Source organism: Callithrix jacchus, chromosome 11, assembly GCF_049354715.1.
Source record: "Callithrix jacchus isolate 240 chromosome 11, calJac240_pri, whole genome shotgun sequence".
Taxonomy (NCBI): domain Eukaryota; kingdom Metazoa; phylum Chordata; class Mammalia; order Primates; family Cebidae; genus Callithrix; species Callithrix jacchus.
Window position 1 is genome coordinate 82067561 of NC_133512.1, and position 23848 is coordinate 82091408.

The following is a 23848-nucleotide window of genomic DNA, read 5'->3' on the forward strand; positions in this document are numbered from 1 at the left end:
TGTCGTTTGTAGGGACATGGATGAATCTGGAGAACATCATCCTCAGCAAACTGACACAAGAACAGAAAATGAAACACCGCATATTCTCACTCATAGGTGGGTGATGAAAAATGAGAACACATGGACACAGAAAGGGGAGTACTAAACACTGGGGTCTATTGGGGGGAAAAGGGGAGGGCCAGTGGGAGGGGGAGGTGGGGAGGGATAGCCTGGGGAGAAATGCCAAATGTGGGTGAAGGGGAGAAGAAAAGCAAAGCACGCTGCCATGTGTGTACCTACGCAACTGTCTTGCATGCTCTGCTCATGTACCCCAAGACCTATAATCCAATAAAAAATTAAAAAAAAAAAAAAAAAAAAAAGAAAACAAGCAATTTAAAAACATGTTTGCATTCAAACTCATCTAACAACTATAATCTTAAGTTAAATTGCTTATGAGTTCACACATCTGGTATTCAAGAAATGTATTTGGCCCGAGGTACTGACTGTTTCTGTGAGCAGACTTAACTACTACACCCCTAAAAGGGTAAACCTGCTTGACATGTTTCATTCATTCATACCCAGCTTTAATTTGAGCCCATGAGTAAAACTAATTTCTCTTCAATGACAGCTTTTGCCTACAATCAAAACACCTTTACTAATTCCTTTTGTATATCTCTACAAAAGATTTAATACACTTTTTCAATGGACTATTTTACAAAGGTCCCATTTATCATATATTACCCGCCTTCATATAGAAGAGTAACTTTGGCATATTTATGAAATCAGTACCTTCAAGATGCAAAAGATGCATTTTCCTCAATATTATATTTCATTAACTCATTCTCTCTGAAAACACTTCTAACCACAGGTTTAACAACACACACATCAGTCTTAGAGTAAATTTAAAAACTGAATGACCTCCACATCTTTTCTTTTTGATGCTTCCAAAATATAAGTAAAAAATAAGTCCAAAGATTTCAGATTATAAAATATCTGGATGCACAAATAATTTTTAAAATGCTCCCATGTACATAGAAAAAAAAATGTGTTACTATGAAGAAGAGAAAGGAAATGGCTCATCAGTAAATAGTCAATTCCTCTTGGACCAGTTTGGTATCTTCAAGGTTATTTTAAGGGGTCTACACTCCTGTTTAAGTCATACAACTCCCAGATAATAATTCCAGGGTAGTGTCTCCCAAGCTCACCTTGACTGACGCGCTTAAAAATGAAGATCTCTGGCTAGGCATGGTGGCTCACGCCCATAATCCCAGCACTCTGGGAGGCCAAGGTGGGCGGATCACGAGGTCAGGAGTTCAAGACCAGACTGGCCAACATGGTGAAACCCCATCTCTACTAAAAAATCCAAAAATTAGCTGGGCATGGTGGCTCATGCCTGTAATCCCAACTACTTGGGAGGCTGAGGTAGGAGAATTGCTTGAACTGGGACCCTGGAGGCGGAGGCTGCAGTAAGCCAAGATCGCGCCACTGCACTCCAGCCTAGGCTACAAAGCGAGACTCCATCTCAAAAAGAAAAGAAGAAGAAGATCCCCACTCCTACTCAGACCTCCAAAATCAAACACTGCAGGTGATTCCCTTAATAGAGCCAGTCTGGAAAATACTGATATTTGGGTGTTTAAAGGTCAGACGTTTACTTACTCCTCAAGTTTATTACCTTCTTAAAATGAGAATGGGGGAAAGCTAGCAAAGAAATATCATCCTGAATGCCTTCTCACATTTAGTTTATCTTCCTACTAGATTAAGAAAAAGTATCTGCAGAACAGACATTGTACAGAAAATGAACATCACTACCAGATTCTACTTTCTAACCTCTACCTGGTTCCGTCAGAAAACAACTTCCAATGGACTGTCTCTTCGCCCCTGCTAAGGCAGTTCAATCATCTATCCACTCATCTACCCACTCACTCACTACCTGGCTCATTCATTCTCTCAACCAGCATTTACTAAGTAGGTCTTCCCCAAGCACTGTGTTAAACACCAGAGAATCATAAAGCAGTGAGCAAGGTCAGTCCCAGTCCTTGATCTCATTGAGTTTTTACAACCAACTATGGAATGATAAGGGTCAATCAGATAATCACATAAACACACATAAGAGTTGTAGTAAGTACTATGAGGGAGATACAGAGAAGTCAGGAAAGATGTTTGAGAAAGAGACTGAACTGAAAAATGAGGAGGGGTTACCTAGATAAAGAACTGTGGGGTAGGCAAGGGTATTCCAGAGAGCAGCTATGTTAGACGCAAAGTCCCTGTGGCAGGAGTGACCATGTTGTGGACAACGGAAGGGAGGCTGGTGCAGATAAAGCACATAGGAAGTGGAAGAGCACAGTGGGACATGAATGGGAGAGCAACGTAAATGCCAGAGCAGTTAGGACCTTACAGGCCTTGTAAGGATTTGCAGCAAATGAGAAGTAATTGGAATGCTCTAAATTTGAGGTGAATAATCATATCTGCATTTTGAAATGATCATCTCTCTAAAAGTCTGGATGGGGCAAAAATGGATATAGGAAAACCAGATTATTCTTGTGGTCCAGGGCAAGAGATGATAGTTGGAGTAGGATGGTAGTGGAGATGGATTAAAATGGGCAGATTTAAGGTGTATATTTTGGAAGTTAAACTGACAGGATCCGGAAATAGATGGGCAATGGTGGAAGAAAGGAGATAAAGGGTCAAGAGGCTGGGGCGGCCTGTCAAAGCATTGTTATTTTGTCATTCTCTTGAATTACATGCCAAAATATTTAATACTAAAAATATGCACATATTTCTATTCCTCAAGCTTATTTTTAGCAAACAAGCAGATGTCGTCCCTGCCCTCAAGGAATTACAATATACCAAGGAAGACTGCCCTTCAACAATTCTTTCCAATGGATGAGCATTAAAAAGGGACGATGGCCCCGAAGCATGACAGCATGAAGCAAGGCAGTCTATTCATCAGAAAATGATCAAGGAAGGCCTGTCTCACTCCACCTCTGCCCCCCTAAAATGGCATTTGAAGCAAGTCCTAGGCATCTCAGGCAAAAGCAGTAACATATGTGAAGGCCTAGGGGCAAAATAAAATGTAGCTGTTTAAGAAACTAAAATAAGTTCAGTTTGGATAGAAGTATATACGAAATTCATTATGTGAATTTTTTTTCTTTTTTTATTATACTTTTAAGTTCTGGGTACATGTGCAGATCGTACAAGTTTGTTACACAGTTATACACATGCCATGGTAGTGATTTGCTGCGTCTATCACCCCATCATCTACATTAAGTATATCTCCTAATGCTATCCCTCCCCAATCCCCTTGCCCCCTGCTATTCTTCCCCTAGCCTCCCATTCCCCAGGCCCCAGTATGTGATGTTCCCCTCCCTGTGTCCATGTGTTCTCATTGTTCAACACCCACTTATGAGTGAGAACATGCGGTATTTGGTTTTCTCTTCTTATGTCAGTTTCTGAGCATGACGGTTTACAGTTTCATCCATGCCCCTGCAAAGGACATGAACTCATCTTTTTTTATGGCTGCACAATATGTGAATGTTTAATTCAGTAAGCATTTATTTACTGAGTATCAAGCAGTAATGCTAAGTACAGAGGACATAAAGGTAGCTAAGCATAAAGTATAAACCATTCAAAAACTCTCACTAAACAATATATTTCTGTGTACATTTATATGTGCACATAAAAGTATTTAAAATGGAATATTTACATTGTTTTGTTTAATAACCACCCATATGTTACCTGTGTAATTATCAAAGTATACTGAAAGAGGGAAGAAAGCAGTATCAAAATGCTAGCAGTGGTTAATTCTAGACACTGGGAATGCAGACGATTATTATCTTCTTCTTTGAACTTTTGCTGGTTTCTAAAAAAGAAAGATAGTATCTGCCCTCGGAAGTCACTCTGATATACAGATAATATGGGGTAACACCAGTGCTAAACTCTATCCCATCACAATGAACAAACCACAATGTCGCTCCAGTCTCTGCTGTTCTAAGCAGTACAAATAACACTGAGCAAGATCATTTCCTCTTTATGCAGCATTTAATATATTTACTGACTACAGTGTTTTTTTATGGAGCCAATACAGGCTATCACATTTCTGGAAAGTTCTGTCAAATGTTCACTACTTTTAAGAGGCACAGAATGAAAGCATGTCTTCTCTTTGCTGTTCATCATGCCCTGCACGGATAGACCTTCATAAAATAGCTGAAGATACCTACAGGATAGAAACAGAATGCTTCCAAATATGATGCCACAGCTATCTTAGTTATAAGGTAGTATGCATGGTTAAAATATAAATTAAGGGGGAAACATTAATAAAAGTTTTATTAAATTCACATTCTCTGAATTTTGAGACTCCAGAAGAGGAGTCTTCTTTTCCAATAATGCTCACCTATATTACTTATACTCCATTCAGTCACTAGTACCCAAAAAGGAGCATGGTAATAAGACTCAGAAGACCTGAGGTGGGTATCTGTTTCTGTCTATAACCAGCTCCGTGACTTTGAACAAGTCACTTCTGGGACGGTTTCCTCATGTGTAACAAGAAGCCACTTATTTGGGAGCCTAAGCAAGAGGGTCACTTCAAGTCAGGAGTTTGAGATCAGCCTGGGCAACACAGCAAGATTCCATCTCTGCTAAAAATTTAAAAATTAGCCAGCCATAGTAGCATACACCTGGAGTCCTAGATACTTGGGAGGCTGAGGCGGAACAACTGCTTGAGCTAAGGAATTTGAGACTGCAGTGAGCTGTGACTCTGCCACCAAACTACAGCCTGGGTGACTGGGCAAGACCCTGTCGCCAAAAAAAGGTAGGGGAGTATGGGTTAGATTTAATATCTAAGGTTCTTTCTAAGCCCAAAATTATTTCTATAATTTTTAATTGTTTTTTAACTGTTTCTTAAGAACTTTGGCAGATACCAAAACAAACACTAAGATGATTATTGACTAAGAAAAATTAAATTGTCTTTATGGTTTGAGACCTTTTAAGTGTTCAAAATAAAAAAGGATTGACTTTTATTAAACAACTGGTTAAAATCTACAGCAGTAAGGTGAATTAAAACCAGGGCAAATCATGTAAAGAACATTTTAAATATAGGTAAAGACCTGAAAGCCATTGCTCTTTCGCTTGTCATTTCCTCAACTCCACTGCTGACCAGAGCACTGCCACCATCGCCTGCACAACAAAGTCAGGGCAAGTGTTTTTCTGAGAGATTATAAAGGAGCATGTGGGAGGTATGTCAATCCGATAGTGTGCAGATCCTACTCAAAGCCAAGGAAGCAAGGGCAATAAAAGATACCCTGAAAACAAGGTACAAGTGGTTGCTATTTTTCAGAGGCTCAAAAATAAAAAGTTCAATTCAGTCCTGTCTTTTCTGAATTGTGAGGGGCACCTATATTTCATAATAATAAAACACTGTTAAAAGTTTCCATCACATAAATACTAAAGAAGCTATACATACATGAAGAAATGAACACAACATTTCTATGTTGTCATATCCAATAATTTTCTTAAAGTTTAATGACATTCACCTACTGGCAAAGTTAATGCATCTCCTTGTCTATGTAAATTGCCAAAGAATCACTCAGATAATCTGGTCTTTTCTTCACACCTTAAATGCTTAAAACCACCACACTAGTAAGTACCTAGCCCTGACTTCCTCTGAGAAAATTTTCATCTAAGCAATAACAATGAGGTACTAAAATCATCCCGGACAAAAAGGGAACAATTTTTATCAGTTATCTCATTCTTCCTGTAAATATGCAAGTTCTTTCGGTTCAAAACACTGCTCCTGAGAAAATTATTGCTTAAAATTGTAAGTACACTTGCTTCATTGCTGAAGTTCTTAAACTGAGAATATTTTTTAAATAAGCTTTCAGAATCAAGTGAAATCGTATTTGCCACTTGGCATATAGCACTTACAAGTAGGAGTTTTCTTGGTGATGCTGACCTCAACCACGTAACAACCCACACTATAAATTTCTCTCCTTTCCACAACAACTTGGGACTTGATCATGCATGAATTCATCTAAAATTGTTCTTAAGCCTGCTTATATTTTAGCTAGTACAAAGTCACCAATCACTCATCCATGGCAACCAGGTGGATAAATCCACCACAAGTCACCCTAATTATAAAAACTATTTAAAAGTTGTGTGGGAGGTTTGAAGGTAAGAAGAAAATAATAAGTTAAAAAGCAGCATCTTATGTAAAATGTAACCTTTCAATCATCATAATAAGCCTACGCAAAGTCAAGATTTTGTTTATAAAGAGGAAACCACCAAACTATGAATATCAGAGAATACAAGAGTGGGGATCCAAGCAAATCTGACATGCAATTCCTGAATCAGTCTGGAATTGTACTAAGAGATAAATGTGTGATACAGAACAAGGCCAGCATGGTTCCTTTCTCATGTAGCGTGTGTATTTTCATTCTTTCAACATTAAGTGCTTACTTTGTGCTAGACACTATGTTAAGACACGAGATTGACCAATCCATAGTGACAAGATCACAAGAAACAAATATATGATCACACATAATACAGCTACCATCCTCCATGGATCTTTCTAGCAGCCCCTGGTACCAATACCCTCGCTTGGCAAACAGAGCCTAAGCATGTGAAAAATCAAGAGACATTTGGACACATTTGGACTAATACAAGGATGAAAAAGAAAAACTGATGAATTAGAACAATTTTTGTTCCACTGGAAGCAAATCTTGGCAAGTAACCTAAAGAAAACAATTTTTAAAAACTTTTTCTGGACCATCTTGCTCCTTCCTTTCACATTATAAATATAAACAAAGTTTTACAAACAAACACTTAGTATACTTTAGAACATGAATACCAGAATCTAATTCTTTATCTTTTATCTTGTCTGACTTAGTAGTTCTCACTTGAAAATTCTCAGCAAAGACCAAAATGGCACATACACAAAAAAAGAAATAAGAAAGGAAGAGGAAAGCTAGCCAAAAATAATAAAGGAGGAGAAATGTAATAATGTAAGGCATAAAGTTAGTCATTTTCTGGCAAAGATACCCAATAAAAAAGTCACCTGACACAATGACGAAGCTAATCCCTCTAAAATTGCTTCTTTCATGGAGATAATTAACTTTCTATTGGTAGACTGATAAGTATCTGGATACTAAGAGGACAGAGGTTAAAACTCATGTATTCAATTTTAAGTCAGCAATATGTTAAAACAAATGAATTTCAAGGTCATGCTCTAGTACAACTATAAAGAAAATACGACTAATTTCTAGGATACAGAAATTCATAAAGGCTTCCTGATTTTTGGTAAGGACTCCTTTAACTTGTAAACATACACCCTTCCCTCTGATTCAGTGGAAGAGCAGGCACCACCCTGTCCAAGGAGCTCTTCACAAGCAGCATCAGCAAAGAGGGAAAGTCAGTGAAAACCTGGTAGGCTTTGAATCTAAGACCTCAGTTCAAATTGTGATTCAACAGTGTGACAAAATACTTTATCTCACTAAGGCAAAATTTTTTTATCTGAGAAACCTCGCAAGGTTTCCAGAGGTTCAAAATGTTCTAACGTGTTTGTTTTATTTTGTTTACATAAGCATTCGTGTAAAGAAAATGGCAAGTTCATCAAATAAAGGGTATTACTTCAGATAAAGCACTACCTATGCGTAAGGAAGAGGACTAGTAATAAAAAATCAAAAAAAGGATAAGAGAATTAAGGATGTCCATTACAGACAGTAAACCAGTAAAGTCCATCTTCTAGATGATAAGACACCTAATATATAATCATTTTGTTCTGCTTTGAACCTCATGCTGCTCTAAGATTTGACCAGTTAGGCCAATCATATGTACTGGTATTCATCAGTTAACAAAAATGTGTTCAGCACTCTCTTAGGTGTCTTGAGATTTTTTTTAAAACAAAAGGAAATATATGACTTAGTACCAGAACTGGACGACAGGAATAAATTATATCATAGTCATTGAGAAAAAAAAAAAAGGAAGAAAAGGGCTGGAATTACAAGAAAGGAATTCATGATGAGAAAGGCTAAAAAGAAAAAAATGAATTAGAATGTAAGATGTTCATTATAAAATTCTTAGAATGTTTCTGTATGTTTAAAATTTTTCCTCAAAATTTTGGAAATAAAAGAATTAATTACATTTGTTAAGTCACTCAGGTAAAAGAAAAATATAATTAGAATAAAGGTGCAAACAGCCTATCAGAGACAGCAAGAATGCTGGCCAGATCAGGAAACAGGATATATATTAAGACAAGTGAGACATAGACTGAATATGCATTTTTTTGTTTTCTCATCAATACGGACATCTTCATGGCTGCAGTATCTTTGGAAACCATATAAATCAAAATCCATTAACAATATTCTGTGCCTCTCAAATCCTGTAATTTATCCTTATCCTGTAACTCCAAATACACATCATTTGACAGTCTTTACAACTAAGCCCTAATCTCAAATTTCAGTTATTAAAATGAATTAAATTCTGCAAAAATAGTTTACCATAAAAATTAGTAAGACAGTGAATAGATTTTTATAGAAAGAGAAAAATCCTATTAAATGATAACCATTAGCAAGGAGAAACTTGGTAAGGTTTAAACCCTAATAACCACAAAATTTGGATTTCAACACTGTATTCTATTTTTTCCAAATTAATAGAAAAGTATAACTGCTATCATTAAGTAGAAGCTAAAGGCAAGGTGAATTTTAAGCTAACAATGTGGGGACTTAAATATGTGTGTAAATGAAACAGACCAGGTACTTATCCATAACCCAAGCAAAGCAATTAGAGGATACTGAACTATTTCACCATAAGTCCATTTTTTCTTGAAACAATAATACATTGGGTTAGTAAAAGGATACATTACCAGCATCAGGAATACTTACTGAGTGGCTAAGAAGAAAATACTGCATTAGTTGACATTTGGGCTGTGTTCAAAATCGGCTTTAAAAAAATTAAGAAAGCCTTTAAATGGAAAAAGCGCTCTTTTTAGGAAAAAAAACCTCAAGAACCTTTCGAAAATCGAAACTTAGAAGTAAGACAGGGGAAATAAGAAAAAGTTAATAATACTCAGTACCTAAAAAAAGAAATGAACAAAATAAACAAAGTATTAGAAAGTGGGCATTAGGCAATAACATGAGTAATGGAAAAATATCACTAGCAACCATGTGACAGCCAGTTTCTGAAGCACAGTCATCCAAGTATCAAGTTTTGCTGTTCCTTACATACTTTGCTACCTCACATTTTTTTCTATTACTAACACTGCTTCATATTCACTTCTCTTACATAGCAGCCCTACTTCTGTCTTATTTTAGAATGGCACAAGGGTCTTATTGGGGCTTAACAATAAGCAAAATTGAAAAACTGTTTTAAAGAACATGGTTTCTGGGTCTCATGAAAATGGTTGCTTTCTTTAGAATGAAAATGCCTTTAGAATGCCGTATCAACTCAAATCATACCTACAACATGGCTTTTCAGGGTTGGGAGTAAGGAGAAGGAAGGCTTCTCAAAACAACCAGGCCACTAGACCCCAAGGGACAAAGATGGAAAGAGAAAGTCACAAACAAATAGGTATGAAAAATACAATTTAACCCACAAACTTATAGATAGCCCAGGGACTACTCCTTACAAAATGATAAATACAAAAAATTAGAAACACAGGCTCCCCCATCAGGGAAGCACATTAAGGCTCTGATTAGTCTGTCAAAAATAAAATCTGTTCAGACTATGGCTTAAAGATTTGGAAGGGTGCCTGCAGACCATGTATGGCAGCTGCAGGTCCACGGGGAGCTCCAACAGCAATGGTGCAGGCTCAGTACTGAAGACGCAAGCCAGAGGAAAAGATTTATGCAATTTAAGGTGAAAGCAACAAAAATAAACTCCTTTGGAATGAGTGCTTATGGTCCATTTAGATTATAAGTGAACACACAAACACACATACACACTTGTTGAAATGGTAACAAACGCCAAGTTGGCAGCCTATGTTAAAAAAAAGGAAAAATAAATGTATAAATAAAAACAGCCAAGAGGTCAGAGTACAAAGAAGCTTATCCTGAGTAGCCTGGAGATAAAGGCAGATGGAGCACAGCACTACCTAGACTCAGGTGTCTGCTGCACAAAAAGTCCAGGGATTATAATAACCCTCTGGTGAGTACTGCAGCATGTGGAACTGTGATCTTATTTAGATTATTCTCCACACTTATATGCCTTGTTTTGATTTTTGCATACTTGCCTATAAATTAGAAGACACTGTTTTAAGATACCTGTGAAATTTAATCAATACGTAATATCCTTAAGTTACTATGTAACTGCCAACTGCCAATCAAAACATTCAAAATTACTCATGGAAGCATGAAATAGTATGAAACAATTTTTTTAAATGTGTTATAGGCAGGCATCTGCAATGAAATACAATGATCCCTACTATATGATTCCAAAGAAGCATGAGATATTGGGGAAATAAAGCAACCTAAAATGTCACCAGGTTATTATCAATATTATTTGGTATATCTACTTTCAGATACTTGACCAGTAAAAGCTAATGGCTGTCAGATACAGTAGAGCATGGCATTATGTGACATCCTATTAGTTTGATATAAGTTTTAAAATAAGCAATATATTAAAAGGTATGATATTAGTGCAAAAGTAAACAAATATGCAAATGAAACAGAAGGAAGTAGAAGTAGTTTCAAAATGTTTACTAATTATGTAACAGGCATATTCTTCATAATGTGAAACCTAATTCCACTTCCCTTAAGCACAAGTCGGACTTAGTGACCTGCTTCTAACAAACAAAATGTGACTTAAGTGATGGTATGTGACTTCTGAGGCTAGTTGTAAAAAGAATAGCTTCTCCCAGGCTTTCTCCTCTCTCTCAGGTCATTACTTTTAGGCAAACCAGCTCACGCTGTCATGACGAAAGCCAGCCCTGGCAGAAGTCCATGGAGAGGAACTGAACCAACAGCTGCACCCACTCACCACCCAGGGAGTGAGCTGCTTTCAAGGCAGACTCTCCAGCCTCAGTTAAGCCTTCTAATGACTGTGGCTAGAGATGAAATCTTTACTTTCAACCTTAAGAAAAACACTGAATCTGAACTACAAAGCGGAGCCACTCCTAAATTTCTGATGACCCATGGAAACTGTGTGGGATAATAAATGTGTTAAGCCACCGATTTTGGTGGTTGTTTTGCAGAAATGACTAATACAATACTAAATGCACAAAAAGATCCAAGGTCACAAAGAAACTTGGTATTTGATTAAGATGAGATTCATTTTGGGAAGAGAAGAAGTTGAACTAACAAGTTATGTTGAAACAACTAGCTACAATTTGGAGGGAGAATAAAATCAAAGGTGGACATATATTAAATTCATTATAAGAAAATAAATTCCAGATAAGTCAAACATTAAATGTAACAAATAGAAGTATAAAAATAATAAAAGAAAATAAAGGCAACAGTCTTTTAAGGGTGGAAGGAGGCCTTTCTGAACATTTTACAAAACCCCAAAAACACAAAAGACAAATACTGATAGATTTCATTACATAAAAATCAAAACATACCATAAATAAGGTTTAAAGACAATCAGCAGGATATAAAAAATTATAACATTTATTAATCATGAAGGCTCAATATCTCTAAAATTATACAATTTTTTTTTCTTCCCCACACCCACAATTCTTATAAAGTATAAGAAAAAAACAAAAGTTCTGAAAGTGGAATAAAATTCATGAAAAGTATTTCACTGAAACAAAATATGGACAGTATACAAAGACATAAAAAGATGTGCAAACACACTAATAAAATGAATATAAATAAAAACAAAGTATCACTTTAGTCTATCAAACTGACAAATATAATATGGCAATATGTACCAAAATGTTACATGAATACACCTTCTGATACAGAAACACCATCCCAGAGTTTCTTTTAAGGATGCAAAGATATGATCAAGGATTTTCAATATACCATTTTTATTACAGTGAATAACTGAAAACAACCAAATGTCCACAAATATGTAAATAAATTATGGCATGCATACAGTAGAATAATTTGCAATCATTAAAAAGGACAATATATAGTTATATTGCTTGAGATTCTGTTTCCAAAAAAATTGGAAGATTGCATGTATAATATGAACCCATTTATGTGAAATTTTATACACATACAGCATCATCCCCATCGTCATCCTTATCATCATCATCATCATAGAAAGAGATCAAGTAATAAGAATATGAACCAAAATGATGACAGTATTTATTTGTAATCAAAGGAATTTTACTTTATTTTTTATATTTTTCCATATTACTTAAATCTTCAGTAATGGGTATTTAGTATCTTTATATACTCAAACAAAATTAACATTAGTCTATTCTGCTACACTAGATATTTCTTAATGTAAATTAGCTCATATGTAGGAAAATGACATCACGATTATGTGAAAGCTATGCTGGTTCATATACAATATTCCCCAGTACATGAAGGTTTTGATCCAACCAAGAGCAAGTTTTCTCCCAATTAAAGCATAAGTCTCATTTGGTGGCTTCAAGACTTTCCACTGTTAAAGGCAGCTGAGACTATCAACGAAGAAATGCAAAGATATTTTCCCCTGTGTTTAAAATAAAATAAAATAAACAGGTCAATACCCTGGAGCAGATTTTCAACTTTGATGAAATTGGTCTGTATTAGAAGTAGACGACTTTAAGGACCTACAACAAGGGAAGAAAACCAGGATTTCAGGATAAGATCAACGTGATGCTGGGTGCAAATGCCAGTAGGGATTTAATATTGCTACTGTTTTTATTACAACTTATATTTTCTTACCTCTGTTTGCAAAATTCCACTGGTTTCAAATGATCTGTTCCTAGCCCTATTTTCTTTACAGGCCCTAAAATTTTATGGTACAATTTTGCAAAATTAAAAAATTTTTCAGGAATGCATATATGTCATTAATAGCAGAAACACCTCTACTATTCAGAGTAAAATGCAGTAAGGTAGAGAAATGTTCCATACCAAAAAAAAAAAAAAAAGAAAGAAACCAAAAAAGACAAATGAAAGAAATAAGGAGGAAAGGAAAGGAGGAGGGAAAAAGAAGAGGAAGAGGAAAGAAAAAACTGCACACCTCACTGTTTCAGCGACAGTGTCTAATGAAAGATATTAAATGCAACGCAAACAATCTCAATATTCTTAATTTATACCATACATTTTGATTCTATATATCTAAAGAAATGGTCTTTGCCCCATCAGACACTTAAAATCTAAACAAGGCAGTGAATAAAACAGTCATCCACTATGGTAGGGGAGGAAAAGGGACTAATCCAATTAACTTTTGGCCACATTATTTTATTACACTATACCCAACCCAACCCAAGAATATATAATCAAATGCTATGGGAGGTATTTGGGCTGGGAACTTGAGGGGGTGAGGAATGCAAAGAATAAGGGAAACAATTCTGAAACTACTTAAGGTACATTGTAGGATTTAGCAAATGAGTTGAGAGAAGACGGTTGACTGTGGGAAAAGAAGACATAAATGCCCAGGAAAGAATGCTGTGGGGCCCTAGAAGCAAAACCATAGAAGGTGGAATGAATATTCCACCTGAAGGTGGACTACAGATGCATACCACCAGACTTGGCTAATTTTTTGTATTTCCTAGTTCTCAAATCTTAAGTCTAATATCTCTCCCTACTGATCCTGGGACTGGGGTAGGGAAGGTTTAAAAAGAGCGTGAAACATTTTCTGTGGCCAGTAAGAAATGCTTAGAAAAAGATGTAAGTACATCAAAAGGACACAGGAGCTTGCTTGGTGATCGCACTGGCTAAATATGAAAAAAAATTTGACTACTTATTAAACAAAGCCAGTAATGAGTTTAAACCACTAAAAAAAAACAACTTTGATTTTGCTAATTTTCTAAAACTGAGCAATACTTAAAAATGTGTTTTAGCTTCAAAAGGTAAATCAGGTAATTTAATTTCATTTAAGTAATTAATACTATGAAAAAAATGTTACAAACTACTAAGTTAAGTAAAATATGCAATATTGACTGGGGGTTGTTTTTTGTTGTTTGATTCTTGGTTTTTTTGAAACAAGGTCTCCCTCTGCTGCCCATACTGCAGTGCAGTGGCATGATCACAGCTCACTGTAGACTCAACCTCTCAGGCTCAAGTGTTCCTCCCGCCTCTGCCCCCCAATAGCTAGGACTACAGATGCATACCACCAGACTTGGCTAATTTTTTGTATTTCTTATAGAGATGGAGTCTTACCATGTTGCCCAGGCTGGTCTCAAACTCTAGAATTCAAGCAATCCACCAGCCTCAGTCTCCCAAAGTGCTGGGATTACAGGTGTGAGCCACCATGCTATGCTTAAAATCATGTTTTAAATTAAGTCTCCTTTACGATCATTCTCAGAAATATGTTAGAAAAGAAGTTCCCTTGGAACTTTGTAGACAAACTATACAGCATTCTATATTCTCTGGTTCTTCTACTTTCAGAGAATGACTCTATCATCTAAACAGCTACCCAAAGGTCAACATGGTAGTGAGCCAAAGTGACCACTCATAAAAAAAATAGAAATCGTCCTTTCCCTTGCCTGAAATCCTTCAATAATGCCTCATTTTCTATAGCATAGTATCAAGCTGCTTAGATTTAGCATACAAGGCTAATTATGATTAGATTCCTAGTCTCATCGCTTTCACTCTTTTTTTTGAGACAGAGTCTCACTCTGTCACCCAGGCTGGAGTGCAGTGGTGCAATCTCAGCTCACTGCATCCTCTGCCTCCCAGGCTCAAGCAATCCTCCCACTACAGCCTCCCAAGTAGCGGGAACCACAGACATGTGCCACCACACATGGCTAATTTTGTAAAGTATCCACCCAGGATAATTTACAAATTATCCTTCTACACTCATTTCCAAATAATAATTGTTGAGCTGACTTAAAGCTTTTCACTATTCTATGAGTATTATATCTGCATATCCAACTGTTAACTGAATTTGAGGTCCATTAGTAAACCAAAAAGCTTATGACTTTGAGGACTATTTAAAATGCACAGTGTTTTATTAATTATCATTAGTAGTACTATTATACAGTGGTTGTACCCTGGTAAGTTTGTTAAGAAACAGCTGACGTTGAAATTGTCTGGCCCTAAAGGTCATGTTGGGAGAAGCAGAGAAATCCTAACAACAACAACAACAAAATGTAAATCAACATCTCTTTCTTTGGTATTTACTCCATGCACATCAATAAACATTTATTGGAACATCTGCTACCTGACAGGCATCATACCAGTTTCTACAAAACTGAAAGAGTAAAGACATTTCTGTGTAGTATCTATATAGATATTGAACATTAAGCAGTGTTCTTTGGAATTATTCCAGCCTTGTGAAAAGGCTAAGAGGGCCATAAAAATAAAATGAAGAAAGATGGATTTTATAAAGAATAGAGGCAACTTGGGATGTCACAGAAAGACAAACTACACAGCATTCTATATTCTCTGGTTCTTCTACTTTCAGAGAATGACTCTATCATCCAAACAGCTACCCAAAGGTCAACATGGTAGTGAGCCAAAGTGACCACTCATAAAAAAAATAGAAATCGTCCTTTCTCTTGCCTGAAATCCTTCAATAATGCCTCATTTTCTATAGCATAGTATCAAGCTGCTTAGATTTAGCATACAAGGCTAATTATGATTAGATTCCTAGTCTCATCGCTTTCACTCTTTTTTTTGAGACAGAGTCTCACTCTGTCACCCAGGCTGGAGTGCAGTGGTGCAATCTCAGCTCAATGCATCCTCTGCCTCCCAGGCTCAAGCAATCCTTCCACTACAGCCTCCCAAGTAGCAGGAACCACAGGCATGTGCCACCACACCTGGCTAATTTTTTAATTTTTTGTGGAGATGGAGTCTCACCATGTTGTCCAGGCTAGTCTCAAACTCCTGAGCTCAAGTGATCCATGCACCTTCCCAAAGAGCTGGGATTACAGATGTGAACCACCATGCCTGGCCAGTTTCTGTCTTTCATAGTACATCATGCTTCAACCAAACCCAGCTCCATACAATTTCTAGAATATGCCATACTTTGTACTTGTCTCTGGGCCCTTATACATCTCTCCCTTCTGTCTATATCACTCCTCCCACCTTTCTTTGTTTTGGCCAGCTCTTACCCATCCTTCATGTTAGCTTAGATGTCACTATATCAGAAAGTCCATTCTGACTCTCCAAATCTGACTGATTCCCTTCCTATGTGTTCCCATAAAACTCTATCCTTCCCATACTCATGAAATGGTAGCACAGCATTTATCACACCTGATTTTCTCATCCTTATCCCCCTAATCAGCTGTGATTTCTGTAAGGGCAGAAACACTTGATCAATGCTGTACTTCAGTGCCTTGCACTTAAGTGCTCAGTGTTCAATACAGTTTCATTGAAGAATTTAAGCCACTTAGCTGTCCATATAAGCTACATCATACTAAGAATGTGATATTAAGTTCTGGAGGCCTAGACTGAATGGCACTGTACAACCACATGCCATAAATTTTATGTGTGTGTTGTGTATGTGCACACAAATGACTATCTCCATCTCTTACCTGATAGTTTTACTTGACAATTGAAGATATTTATGGAGAAAGTTATTTTTAAAATAAATTATACTCATGCCTTTAGTATAAATATACACAGAAAAAAAAAAAGCAAACTAAGCACAGTGGCTCATGCCTGTAATCCCAGCCCTTTAGGTGGCTGAGGCAGGAGGATCACTTGAGCTCAAGAGTTTGAAACCAACCTGAGCAGCACAGGGAGAACCTGTCTCTACAAAAACAAACAAAAATTAATGTAGCCAGGCATGCTGGCACATGCCTGTGCTCCCAGCTACTCAGGAGGCTGAGGTGAAAGGATCTTTTGAACCAAGGAGATCAAGACTGCAGTGAGCTTTGATCATACCACTGCACTCCATCCTGGGTGACAGAGCCATGAGACCCTGGCTCATTTAAAAAAAAAAAAGAAAAAGGTCAGGTGCGGTGGCTCACACCTGTAATCCCAGCACTTTGGGAGGCTGAGGTGGGCAAATCATGGGGTCAGGAGTTCAAGGCCAGCCTGGCCAACATGGTGTGGTGGCACACGTCTGTAATCCCAGCTACTCAGGAGGCTAGGCAGGAGAATAGCTTGAACCTGGGAGACAGAGGTTGCAGTGAGCCGAGATCATGCCACTGCACTCTAGCCTTGGCGACAGAACGAGACTCCATCTCCAAAAAAAACAAAAACAGAACATATGTAAATTATTAAATATATCTGTATATTGAACTTCAGGAAGGGGTGTGTGTGTATGTGTGTGTGTGTGTGTGTGTGTACACGCGTGTGCTTGTGTGTGTTTCTTCAATAAATCATAGCACAACATTCTTGTCCAAAGACAGTAAAGATGAATAAGAAGGATCAAGTAATCTTCATAGCCCATTCAACTATAAGCCATTAAGAATTTTTTTCCCAATTAACAGCTGATTTTTAGTAAGTGTTTAGATTTTCCTTAACAGCAATATTTTTCAGTCTGTGCTCCATGGTCTCCTAATGATTCCCAGGAGTCTTAAGGGCTGTGGGGAGCAGGTGCTAAATGAACAGAGTTCTGACCCTGCCTCAGTAAGAGCCACTCTGCTTTTATCTCTTTCTTTTTTTCTTTAAATAAGGGAATTCCAAGCAAGATTTTCTTTGAAGAAGAGTTCACTACCTTAAAATAAGAATAAAAGAAAAAAAGAAAAAGGTTAAAAAACACTGCCTTAAATAATCAGTGGATTGAGGTTTGTAGTATATAATTCAAGCTCTAATGTATTTCATATTTCTTGGTTAGCCTAAATTCAACTGTCAGGTTTATAGGCCTTTCTTTGTGCTAAATGAGAAATACCATTTGAATACAGAAATATCCAGGTAGAGGAAAAACGAAATGTGTTTTTGAAAAGTATATTTATTCTCTGATGCAGCTATTTCTAAATTTATTTATCTTATTATTTTTAATGGCATTATTTATATACCAATCTTCAAGTTAACGATTCATAACATAGAACACCAAAATAATCTAATTGAACAACAGAAGCCCACTATAAATGCCAGCTGCTGCTGTGCTTCATATACTGTAAACAAATACTCCAGCTCACTTTAATAGTTTCTTAGTAGAAAGATCACCTTAAAGAGAAAGATCCACCAAACTCATATTTAACGAGCAATTTTAGCTATTTTGCCAATCAAGAAACAAACGAGGCTCAGAGTAACTGAAACTGGGGGTGCTCCATCATAAAACATCCTGAACATCAGAAGGGTGAATTTGACCTGCCAATGAACACACTGAAGAGTGATAAGCAAAAATGGGATTCTTATAACAGAAACCTCCTGCGAAACTGTGCACAACACTGGGCAGTTGTGGAATGGCACTGGACTGGAAGTCAGGGAAACACTTGCAATCAAGTCCCAGCTCTGTAACTTAACAAGTTATATGAACCCAAAACCTTTAGAGCTAAACACATAAAATTATTCATAAGACCTAATGAGGTGAGAAGAAACCAAATTAATTTTCATCTCTCTGGGAAACTATATATTAGCACTGTAACCTACAAGGTTCTCTCCCACTTCCAAACTCCTCTGGCATTCACTAGCCACACCTTCATTTGCCACCCAAGAGTGTTAGTTACTGTTTTATAGGTAACTCCCCAACCAAGTTGTAAGCCCCTAAAGGGTATAGGCCATGTCTCACTCCTTTCTATACATCCTGAAGTTCTTAGAATCTTGCTAAGCATTTGCAGATGCTAAATAAATGTATCTTGACTGCTTGTTTAATTGTAGATACGGTTTATATTACCTCCCATTTTTAATGTTGATATTTTCATATGGTTATGTCTGATATTACACTCTTTAAATGCCAGTCAGAAGAGTAAGGGAGAAAATAAGTAGCCAGATCAGACTGTATTGAGAGCCGTGGAACCCATCTGATAGTACCTCTCCATGCATGTGTCCCTCCGAAAGAACTGAGTGTCCACTCTGTTCTAGGGGTACGTGTTTTCTGTTCCTGCTATGCTTTCTAGCAAGTCAGAAATAAGATTTAGATTCAAGTCTTAGCCATGCCAATGAGTAAGTAATTCATTTGATCTATTTGAATAGAAGACCTTACCTCCAACTATCTATGATCCTACCTTCAGGCCTTTACCCTCCAGTATCAGAATGGCCCCTCCCTCGCAGTACTAACCCTATCTTTCATGATGTCCCAACATCATCATCACTACGCCCATGTTCAAAGACCATTTCTGACTCCTGCTACAAGGTCAACATAATCATGAAATTATTTACACTTCTAATGATAACACTTCTAATTGTCTGATCTTTGCTTCATACCTGTTTTCATTTAATAAACACAAATCAGGTGAGTAGCGGGGTAATAGGGGAAAAGACACCCATTTAGGGAAGCTTCTAATATATTCCTGTTTTCAGCAGCAAAAGATAAGTTAGGACTTCATTTGCAAAAAAGCACCAATAACAGTAAATGAAACTAAATTATTTTTATACTGGTCACCAGAAAGGTTGTTTTCATCTCAATCAACAGCTCAGTAGCCTTGAGACTAATCTCCTTATCTCTACCATTTTATAAGAAACTTATGAACAGAGTTCTGAGTCTGCCTCAGTCAGAACCACTCTGCTTTTATCTCTTTTTTTTATTTTAAATAATGGGATTCCAAGCAAGTATCAATTGATGTTGATGTTTCATCAACATCAAATGATATTAGGGAATTTCACAATGACTGTGACAATAAATGGCTTAGAAAGAAAATTCAATAACAATTTTGATAGGCTTTAGGGAATATATGAGCTAGATAAAAATATATGGGTCATATAGAGATCTGATGCAATTTAAATTAATATCTACCAGTTTTGAATAATAAAGTTTCTCAGAACCTAATGTAGCTTTGTTCTGCAAAAAAGGACTAGGTATATCACCTAAAAAAAAAAACCTGTCCCTAACCAACTGTTATCCAAGTAATTAAAAAGAAAAGTGGCAATTTCACCTCTTCATACATGTTAAGCAAAACCAACCATAATAAAATCCCTAATGAAAGGTGAGTTTTAAAAATAAAAGTGAGATGTAGGTAACAGAATCCTCCAGTAAATACTTAAAAGGTTATTTTTTCTCAGCCCAAATCATATCAACATTTTCCTACATTTTGGATATTAACCTCAGTACAAACATTAGATGACTATCAACTATAAAATATAAAACTACTTGGCTAACGGTATAGTGAGGGTTTGTTTCATTTTAAATAAAGATAGAGTGATTAGCCAGTCACAAAAATCAGTCAATATTACTCCTCCATAAATTATGACAAAAATCTACAAACTCTAAAAGAAGCATTGAGAAAAGAAAAAAACTAAATATATTTATTGTGAAACTAATAAAATAAAAACCTCAGCTTATTGAGAATATTCATTTTGTGTTGGTTAAAATTTTACATCACTGTATTAAACACAGCAATATTAAAAATTGTGTTATTTTAATTACCTCATTTAATCTTCACATTAACCTTATTTTTATCCCTATTTTAAAAGATATAAACTGATGCTCAGAGAGCTTAAAAAATCTTCCCAGGCTCAAAGAGACAGTAAATAGCCGAGCTGAATCCAGATTATCTGACCATGTAACCTGTGTATTTAAGCACTATGCTACACTGCCTCCAGTTATTCACAACTCCCAGGAAATATTCAACACTCCCAATAACATACAGGGCATGACGAGTTATTGGTTTCATAACTGCTACTGCAGCATTCCGATACTACTTATTGGGAAAAGTGTTCTGAATATTCAATTAACTCACTCCACTATGTAAAAGGTAAACGTTCAAGTCTCATTCAAATGGACAAGGGGTAGAAAAGGAAGAAAAGTACTAAGTCTATATGCAACATCGATTAATAAAAAATATTATCAGCATTGTCTTTAAACTTCACAATTACTGAAAATCCTTATTATTCTGCTGTACTTTTAGCACTCTCAATCGCCTTTTAGAATTTGAAATTTCACGGCTGAAACAGAAGAAAGATAAGATATATGTACATTCCAAAAAAATGTGCCCTTTTGCAATTTATCTTCTGCACTTCTTACCTGGATTTTCTAAAACTCAACTAGAACCTAAAGCAATCAAACTGTATATATAAAATGTAAAACTGGAAATGCCAGAAAATCAACATGACCTTTCAAATATAACATTTTCCACAATCATTTAGTTAATACTAGGAAAACATTTTACAGTATTTAAAGCATAATCTTTATGTGTAATACTTTCAGCAAATATAAAAACAAATACAGAGCAAAATCAACCACATTTTTAAACCAAAACTGCAATTAATTTTAAACTACTTTTTCTGTAGTCTGTTATCTACCTATTAATAATCATATTAGTGTGCTCTACTTTTCAAATACAAAGCTGATATTAACCAATGCACTACCCTAGTCACCTCCTGTAACTGGTGGGAACTACTAGTAGAACAAACCCTTTCCCTGACCCCAATTTCCCTATATTAGTTTGCTTAAGAACAAAAATATGCGTTAGGCAAAGAGATGGGATAAGGCTTCTCTGTAAGCAAACGAGACCACCCTTGATTAATTTCCAATGTAATGGCCTCAACAGCTTGGCTTCTAACCAACCAGACTCCTCTGGCTTCTAACCAACCAGACCCCTCATTGAAAAATACTCTAAACAAAGATAAAAATTAGCTAGATTATATTACCCTATAATTAAATTTTATGTGACAGCAAATGTATAGCATTTTATCTTCTGATCCAGCAAATGTATAACCTTTTATCTCCTGATCCAGTCATATCTTGGTTAAAAGCAAAAGATATGCAAATCAATGCTAATAGGATGTCAGATTTTCCAAAAGAGAATTACACTTCAGATAAACTACTACTCAAAATTCTTTTTATACCATAATCAAATAGCAATCCTTAAGAATATACCTTTCATTCCCCTTTGACTACATGAAGTATTTCCAAAAGAAGCTGAACAGAAATTACTTTTCTTCAGAATTTTTTCTGCAAATCTCCTAGCAGGAGACAAAAATTAGCAAAACAAATTAACCCAGAATCATTAAAAGGTGTGGACAGTGTAAATCTTCTAGCTTTAATACCTGAGAACTAGGAAGAAAAACAGATCAAGGAAATAAAGTGAGTAACCCAATACCTGGCTGAAGGACAAATTCTATCCTTAAAATTAAGTATGGCTCCTATTGACTCTATGAATTCAGTTCATATTTCTTTAATGCAAAGAGGGAAAGAGCAAAGTTGCAGAATGAAGAGATAAAAGTGTAAAACATCAACGGAGCAACTAAATTGGATACCTCACCTATCACAGAGAAAAATCAACAAGGCCTAGTGAATTTATATGCACACCTTCATTTATGCAAGAACTTTGAAACATATGTCTTGCACTTCTTGTATTCTAGACATGTTCTATTCCATTGTCTAGGAAAAACTGAAAAGGTGGCATTTGTGGCAGAGGACAAACAGAACTCAGACTTACTGTAACAGAGCAGCAAAACAAGGTGAGAGAAAAGCAGTTAAGGAGGAGAGGTTTACATTTGGCATATTAAAAAAAAAATGTATATTGGCTTTTTTTTCCATTGGGGGAGGAACATAACTGGCTACCCTAAGAATGAAACAGAATCAGCATGGCAAGAAACAAAAACAGAGGAAAATTAAAGGGTCCCTGAGAATGGTTTATATCCCAAACAAAACAAGACTGAGACAAATTAAAGTAGAAAAAAGACCAAAAAACCCCAACTAAGACAAAAACCCCAATCTTCTCCCTTGCATTGAGAGAGGTAGAATAAAACAACACCAAGAATAAAATATCTGCATCCAGAAGTCAGGCTCACATACATACATACTATACAGGAGGAGAACAAAAGGATAACATATTTTACAATATTAAAACTAATATAATTATTATATATTTTTAAATATTAATTTTTTTAAAAAGAGAGAAAAAGTTGATCAGCTCTGCCCATAGACGCTTCCAAAAAAACTCCATAGGAGTCAACCTAATGGACATGAGACAGAATTTCATGAGGGCTTTGGTATGTATTTCCCTAATGATTAATGATGTTAAACATCTTTTCATGCCCTTATTGGCCATTTGTATATTTTCTTTGGAGAAATGTCAATCCCAACTCTTTGCCCACATTTTAACAAGGTTGTTTTTTCTTACTGAGATGTTTGGAGTTTTTTGAGACTGATTCTCACTCTGTCGCTCAGCTGGAGTGCAGGGTGCAATCTCAGCTCACAGCAACCTCTGACTCCCAGGTTCAAGCAATTCTCCTGCCTCAACCTCCTGAGTAGCTGGATTTACAGGCATGCACTACCATGCCCAGCTAACTTTTCATATTTTTAGCAGAGATAGGGTTTCACCATGTTGGCCAGGCTGGTCTTCAATTCCTGACCTCTGGTGATCAACCTACCCTGGCCCCCAAACTATATACTATGGATAGCAACCCCTTATCAGATACATGAACCACAGGATTCTTTTTAAATTCACTTTTCTATTCCCTAATTTCTCAGAGTTGACTATTTGTAATGCAGAAGTACATTGTGAGTTGAATATACTTCTTCTTTGTTTTTATTTTTTACCCAATACAAAATTTAAAATGCCCAAGGGGAATACAGTGAAAAATAACCTCCCTCCCTGTTCTTCAGCTACCAAGTTCCAATCCTCAGAGATATTTTCCATCTTCTTATAATTTGCTCCAGAAATATTCTATGCATATATAAGAAAATACATGCTTAAGTCTCCTCCAAAACAATCTATGCATTGTTCTGTAGTTTACCTTTCTGACCTACTATATCTTGAAGATTATTACATTTCAGTATATAT

The 23848-nt window shown here is 36.3% G+C and overlaps 1 protein-coding gene across 25 annotated transcripts in view; it reads right to left on the reverse strand.

Moving 5' to 3' along the window:
• The window catches only part of IMMP2L (inner mitochondrial membrane peptidase subunit 2), a 935160-nt gene that overhangs the window by 894145 nt on the left and 17167 nt on the right, over positions 1 to 23848 (reverse strand). For 3 of the 25 annotated variants that reach the window (XM_054237438.2, XM_054237439.2, XM_035254150.3), the window contains one exon: positions 12608 to 12670. The exons of the other annotated variants lie outside the window; for them this stretch is intronic. The gene's annotated coding sequence lies outside the window, so the exon portion shown is untranslated. The remainder of the gene's footprint in view (positions 1 to 12607; positions 12671 to 23848) is intronic. 25 annotated transcript variants of the gene reach the window in all.